Source organism: Poromitra crassiceps (genome assembly GCF_964638095.1).
Source record: "Poromitra crassiceps genome assembly, chromosome: 3".
NCBI classification, from domain to species: Eukaryota; Metazoa; Chordata; class Actinopteri; order Beryciformes; family Melamphaidae; genus Poromitra; species Poromitra crassiceps.
In genome coordinates this window covers 62,167,741-62,175,289 of record NC_139625.1, presented here as the reverse complement: position 1 = coordinate 62,175,289, position 7,549 = coordinate 62,167,741, and the positions used below count along the sequence as shown (strand labels likewise).

Below are 7,549 nucleotides of genomic sequence, written 5' to 3'. Positions count from 1 at the left end.
ACGTCTAAAACTTGTTTGACATAGCTAAATTAGGATGATTTAAATTCAATGTTGGGGACATCGCTAGCTAACCATAACTGTCTGGCAACAGTGAGTAGCTTGTAGCCTAGGTGTTTTTGTTCGTCTGCTAATACCAAGACATGGCCAAAATGTATTCATAGTGCAACGCTAGTATTTTCTCATTCTTACAGTTGTTCAAACTAATTTCAAACGCTTGAATGACTGCTGTTTCTTTATAGGCAAGCAAACCCAGACCAAGGTGCATGCCTGAAGCCCAGGCTAGCACCAGTGGGACCCGATGCACAAAGAGGAGGCAGGGTCGCCCGGGACAGGAGTCAGAGAGGAAGGTCGGCTGCAGGACGATAGCAGATCTTGTCGACATCCTGAAGAACCGCGTAGCTGGATGAAACTGGTCACGTCATTCTGATGTAGCCCATATACCTATATATTTTAGTTCTGCAAATAAAGTCTTTTTTCTGATAAACGAAGTTGTGAAATGTACTGTGAAACATCACATACACTGTCTCTTATAAATAGTAGGCTATATATACACAGAAACACAAATACTGGTAGGCTACTGTAGCTATACACACTCAGCTATAAAGTAGGCCAATCAACTGTTACAATGGACAACAGACACAATGGAGAATAGTGGCCAAAGAGACATGGATGAAGTCATATAAACTTTATTGGTGTACAGAAGATTGCAGACAGCAAACATATGAAAACATCAAAGATAATGGAACATTTATTATACAGGTTTGCTATAAAAGCACCATTTCTCCATCTCAAATATCATAATCGTGGGTCCACTTGTTTTCTATCTTGACTATAAAAAGAAGACATAGTTGCTGTGTACATAAAGTAGCGACATAAAGAAACGATCAATCTAGCAGCTTGGCTGAATAAAAAAGGACATTATTGTTCACAGGAGCCAGTCTTTTGCAGTGGGGGGTAAACAGCAGATGTACGTGACAAGGAAATGATTCAGAGGGCTTGGACATCGTCAGCTCTCCTATCCTCTCTGGATGACTTGCACCTTGGAAATCAGACAAATGGAAATGTGTTTAGTATTCATTTGAATCATCTATTTTGTAGCTGCTATATATCAAGGCAGGGTCCCTCCAGATTGTCATGAATTAGGTACTTTTTCCAAACCTTGATTTGTTTGGAAGGTGTTACAGCTATTTTCTAATGTAGCGTTGCTTAGTGAGACAGAATAGAAAAACAAACTGCTAACATTAGCGAACCTAGCTTTTCTCCATGGCCTTTCTAAGTTTTTACATTACTATACCGTTCTGCGTCATAGTGACAGCAACTGTAATTATAACAGAAAATGCATGCAAAATTTGTAATGGGAAGTAACGTTAAGTCATGCATGTCAACTTGTCACCAGAATGTCTGTGTATAAGTTATACATGAACGACAACCTAATTAGCCAACTAGTGATAACAACATTCTCAGAACAAATTCACAATATCGATAACAACTTGTACATTTCGCTATCATGCCTAACGTTACTGAAATGGGACATGCAAAAGCTATAACGTTAGTTACTTACACATGAGGAGAACTAACGCCAGCTCCGAGTCACTTTGCAGGCCCTATAGCTGCTCGTAGGGCTCTCCATCTAGTGAAAGCCAGACCGGCAAGGTTGACTCTGGTCTGAGATCTTTCTTTTCGGCGGCGATTTGGCTAAAGTATGCGGTTTCTAAGATGGATGAGTGTCCCTGGAAGCGCCCGCATCGGGGTCCGCCATCTTGCTCATCAATATTCTGTTTTTGGCTGTGGGCTGGGCAGGGCTCACTAGGTCAGCCTCTCCAGGGAGGGATTTCTATGTAAACAAATCACGCCCATTCGGGCACCCTGCAGAAAGTAAAGCTTGGAAGCACAACACAGGGAGGGGGCGTGGCTTCGTTGTAAACACAGAAATGACACACTGTCATCCCTCTACACATACAAGGTAATGGTTTGGTGATATTTAATAGTGCTGAATCCTACACATAGTGCCTTTAACGTTATTCTGGAATGCGAGCCATAACAATAATAACAAGCCAGTTACATTTCTTTGCATTCTTAGACATTACTGTTTGCTTTATTTTGTATGTTACATACAATTGGCCAAGTTATTAGTTAGTTTATGGGCTAGAAATTCTGCCAGATTACAGACACTAGGCGCCATTTTCTCCTTCATTTCGAGGAGAAAATTCTCCTGAAATGAAGATTGCTTGACAGCTGCCATGTCGTGATATGATTGGTTGAAATGTGGTAGAAATTTGATAGTACTATGTGATGTCAGCAAACTGTAGATTACTGTTATGAATGAAATCTTGAAAAATTAACTTTTGATGTGAAACAGTAATTTTTTTTTGGCATACATTATTAAATAGGTGCACTGAATACCCAGGTATTTGAACTAAAATAAAAATAAAATCATTTTTGAGTTCAGCTCATCTTTAAAGAAATGGGCCAAAATGATTAATAGATTATCAAAATAGGCAATTAATTTAATATTTGGCAATGAATCTATGTGAATAATTGCTGCAGCTCTTTATCAGTTTTTATCAAATGTATTTTTTTGTATTTTAAAAATACAAAATACATATTTGTATTATAAATACATTTTTCAGACATTTGTATTTGTATTTTGATGCATTTTTTGAGCAAGTATTTGTAATTTTAATCAAAATACATTTTGATGTATTTTCGTCCATCTCTGCAGGACGTAATGTGTATTGAAGAACATGTCATTCGTTCCAGTTTCCCTCCCAGCTGAGCAGGCGCCCCCCGACCGACCAGAGGAGGCGCTAGTGCAGCGACCAGGACACATACCCTTGATGTACGGCCAATTGTGTCTGTAGGGAGACCAAGCCGGTTGTAACAACGGGGGTGCGAATGAATAGACCGTTACACCCAGGGGCGGACTGGGAAAAAAATTCAGGCCGGGCATTAGATACCAAGCAGGCCAGGCCGATACGGGCCGACGCGCGTGCCGGCGTCCGAAGGGCGGCGGCAATTTTTTTTTTTTGCAGGCCAGGCCAGGCCAGGCCACCGGGCATTTGCCCGACGTGCCCGATTATGCAGTCCGCGCACACCACCCGGCCACGAGGAACGGGATTCTGAGAAAGTTGGAGATAGATGAATGGGGTGGAGGGGGTGAGACGAGTGGGGGACGGGTGATATTGTAACAGCGTTGTGTAGGTGGTACTTGCAGCAACCCATGTTAAGGGCTTGTCCAGGGGTGGGTACGAACCGCCGACCTTCGGCTTGGGAGTCAAAGACACTAACCGCTCCACCAAGAAAGCTAGCTCCCTTGGCAGAGCTGATTAACATGCCTTTATACTGGGGGAGTGAGTTTAACCAATCCACTCGCTACCACACTGGACTCACAAGGAATCCTGCGCTGATTCACCTCGGTTACAATGGGACCGAGTGAGGTTGCATTTTCGGGTGGCTGGCCGGAACATGAGGCACATACGGTGGCCCTGAGGGTCAAAACAGTCTTAATTTGTTTTGTGAAATATTGTTGTTTTGTGAAATGTTAATTTGTTTTGTGAAATGTGTGTGGAATGTTAATTTGTTTTGTAAAGTGTTGTGGTCTGTGAAATATTAATTTGTTTTCTGACATGTCATGTTTTCTGAAATGTGTTTTGAATTTCAAGGCCACTGTAGGGCACAGCAATGAGGCACAAACATGGAAATGAGAAAGCAACTCCAGCAACTGATCTTTTTTCTGTGTCGTTTTGGGCTGTTTTCGGCTTTTGCGAGAGCATAGCAGAATAATGAAGACAAAGAAATACGAATCTAAAAGAGCCAAGTGCGAGAGAGCAAAAGGTGGAGGGGCACGAAGGAGGGTGTGATGCGGTCTGTGGGAGGTATCCCTCCTCCCACGTGCGGTGGAGTCGGGGGCTTTGACCTTCTCCATCTGTTTCTTGATAGCAAAATGTCACATGGAGAGAGAGAGCAACCCCATCACAGGAGTCGTGCCGCTGTGACCACTTGGAAGATAATGCGAGTGAGGCTTGAAAAAAGTTGTATTTGCTGGAGGGGGGAAAAGAGTTCCACACACTGAAGGTGTTTGGCTTGCAGTATGCGAGCTCTAACTGCCTTTAGGAGGGAGCGCTAATTAAAAGGTGGATTTTTTCAATTAAGTTTTTACGGATTAGAAATTCATACATAGGCATCAACTTCACTATTATACTTTCCTAAATAGCAGAAGATAATGAAGAACATCATACATTCAATCAGACTCCCACGGGTCCACTAGTGTATAGAATTGGTGATTTCACCGGTGATGTCACTCGAGCATTCAATGATGATGTCAATTGTGATTCATCAGTGGGTGATGTAATCAGTGCTTATTTCAGCAGTGATGTCAGTTGAGCAAATTACACAATCTTACTTCTATAATAGGGCGGGATTCAGTTCATCGATCATTCACAGGACTATGTGAGTGTTAGTTGTCGACAACTGACTGAAGGTCCCTAAGATGTTCAGAGCTGTAAGAAGAAGAAGCATTTTGAAAATGGCAGCACTCATATTTGCCTTCCTCCTAGCTGTCTTTCTGGCCCTTTGAATGGCTAGAGATTAATATGGTTTTTAAACAGGAATGGTTCGTTCCCCAGGTAGAAGAAGGCCCGGCCAACAGTCAGGTACATGTGTGGGCTGTCCAAGGCGTGAGCAATTGGACACTTCTCCTTCAAGATGGCCAGTGGAGCAGCTAGTATGGTGGGGCCCAAAGTCTGCCTGGAAGACAACATACTGATGAGTGGAGTGTGAAAAACAATGTGGGGAGAGGAATCAACATTGCCCTGGTTAATGGGGCAACAGGGGAGCTGATCAAGACCAACTACTTTGGTATGTGGGCAGGAGATGTTTCATTAAGTTCCTGAAGGAAATTGAAGCTGGCACAATCGTGATGATGGCCACCTTTGATGATCCTGCAACAAAACTCAACGATGAAGCCAGGAAGTTGATCGCTGATCTGGGCAGCTCAAGTGTCAGCAACCTGGGCTTCAGGGATAACTGGATCTTTATAGGAGGCAAAGGCTTCAAGAACAAGAGCCTCTTTGAACAGCACATAAAGAACAGTGCAGATACAAACATGTACGGGGACTTGCCGGAGGTCCTAGAGATGGAAGGCTGCATACCCCAGAGGCAGTGGTGGCTCAACTGTTAGAGAAGCGAGTTTGTGAGTGGAAGGTCATCGGTTCAATCCCCGGGACCGGCAGTATGGGTGAGGAAAGTGAAAAGGCAGCGCTTGCCCCTCCCTCATTATCACCACTGAGGTGCCCTTCAGCAAGGCCCTTAAACCCAACCGCTCCAGTGGAGCGATTTAAAGGCACATTACGTAAGATTTGTGAAGAAATAAATGTGCACAGTGTTTTTTATTACCAATGAGTTAATATTCAATAATGTAACTTAAAGAATTAGCCCAGCCGCGTCTCTCTGCGTTCAGTCATTCCAATGCTATGCCTGCAGACTTCATGGAAAACCATGGAGATGTGAAGCTCCACTAATAACTGGGCATGTTTATCTCAACAGGTCATCCGTGCCGTACTGCACAAGTTGGACAGCATTCAAAAAGGTAGAGGATCAATAAGGATTAATACAGTGTATCATTCCATCCTCCTCCAAAGGCTGTGCCAACTGGGTGTTGAGGGCACCGCACTCGATTGACTCACCTCCTACCTCACTGACAGACGAACAGTTCATCTCCCTCTCCGGTCATACCTCCACCTCCTCTGTTATGCAGGGGGTCCCCCAAGGCTCAGTCCTCGGCCCCGTGCTCTTCATCTGCTGCTACATACTCCCCCTGGGTCACATCAACCAAATAATTTCAACCTGGACTTCCATTGCTATGCCGACGACACCCAGATCTACATCAGCAAAAAATCCACTCAGAACCCAGTACTCACCCACATCGAAACCTGCATATTTGCAATAAAAACCTGGATGACCCGTACCTTCTTCAAACTTAACAGTGACAAGACAGAACTTCTTCTCATCTGCACCTCCCCACTCATCCATCCATCCATCCATCTTCAAACGTTTATCCGGGATCGGGTCGCGGAAGTAGCAGTTCCAGCAGGTGACCCCAAGCTTCCCTTTCCCTGGCCACATTAGCCAGCTCTGACTGGGGGATCCTGAGACGTTCCCAGAACAGCATAGAGATATAGGGCTCTATTCTCCCCCTGGCCTTAGGCGCTAAACTGGCCTTAAACGCAAAAAAAAACTGTTTTACGCCTGCCTACTGCTGACTCGTATTTTTACGCCCCGAAATGCGATTTACGCTGAAGAGGCGTGGCGCAGTGCCAGAATAGTTGAAGAGGAAAACTCCCGCACACTGACTTCACTTAAAGAAGACTCCTTCCGCTCCAACAAGACTTAGCTTACTTGACACATACTTTTTCAATAAAAACACATTTAAAACACATTTATGGTGGGGGTACGGTGGTGCAGTGGTAAGCGCGGCCGCCTCACAGCTAGAAGGCCCTGGGTTCGATTCCCACCTGGGACGCTGTGAGCGCTGAAGGAGTGTGTGCCCGTCCGCAGGAGCAGCTGGTAGCCAACAAGTTATAAAACTAAGCCTGCCCTGAATGAGCCGAGTGGGGGGGCTTGTTCACTATTGTGAAAGTTGTGTTTACATTACAACATAGATCATGGAAGTGGATGGTATCAGGAATGTCACCGATAGTTAACGTTCTGTTGTGCACAGGTTGTGTTTATGTGGAGAGAGAGAGCGCCGATAAACCGTTCAAACGCAGGGATGGTCACATAACAAAAAAGCTGCCGTTGTGAGCTCAATACAGTTGAAAGTAAGATATTCCATCAATGATCTTCACATTTAGCTTTAGCTAATCGCTCCCTGGCCGCTAACATAATAGTTTTGCATGCTGTCCGACTTCCGGATCAAACAACGTTAGCGCATGCGCTGATCGCCTTGTACAGTTCCAGTCCGACTGGCTTGTATGCAGGAGTAAATCGACTCACAATTGCATTATCTGGGTGTGTTAGTCGGACTTTTATAACTTCGATTTCAGTCGAGCTAACATGTTTACATGCATTTAAAAAGTCCGGTTTTAGGCGGACTAACGAAATAATTTGATTTTTTAAAGTGCATGGAAACGTACTGAGTGTCTGACAAGACAGGGTGCTGTCCTCACGTGACTTGTGACCAGCCGTTGCCTCGCCTGCACTGTTGATTTCTGACAGGAGGGGGCGGGGCTACCTTTTTCTTCGGGACATGAGGGCAAGGCTTCCTGACCGAATGTCAGCATTTCAGAATCAGAATCACTTTTATTGCCATAGTATCCAAGTTACATACTAGGAATTTGTCTTAGCCCCCGTTCACACAGTACACCGAAGCAACGCTCAACCCAAGCTCTATGCTGAACCCACAAGTTTCATTTAGGCATCCTTGTTAACAGGCGAAGCCGTTCACACCACCCGTGCGCTTGCCACGCCGATGCCTTGCCGAAGCCACACTCACACCACGCTCAAGCGATCACTCAGGATTGACACCGATTTTCCAAGCGTGACGCGGGAA

General features: G+C 44.7%; 1 pseudogene across 1 annotated transcript; it reads left to right on the top strand.

Moving 5' to 3' along the window:
* Positions 1-298: 298 nt before the first annotated feature.
* LOC310773205 (protein FAM3C pseudogene) lies at positions 299-5,179 on the top strand (annotated as a pseudogene). Its single transcript has 2 exons — positions 299-347; positions 4,682-5,179. The product of its transcript is annotated as a protein FAM3C pseudogene (transcript).
* Positions 5,180-7,549: the final 2,370 nt, after the last annotated feature.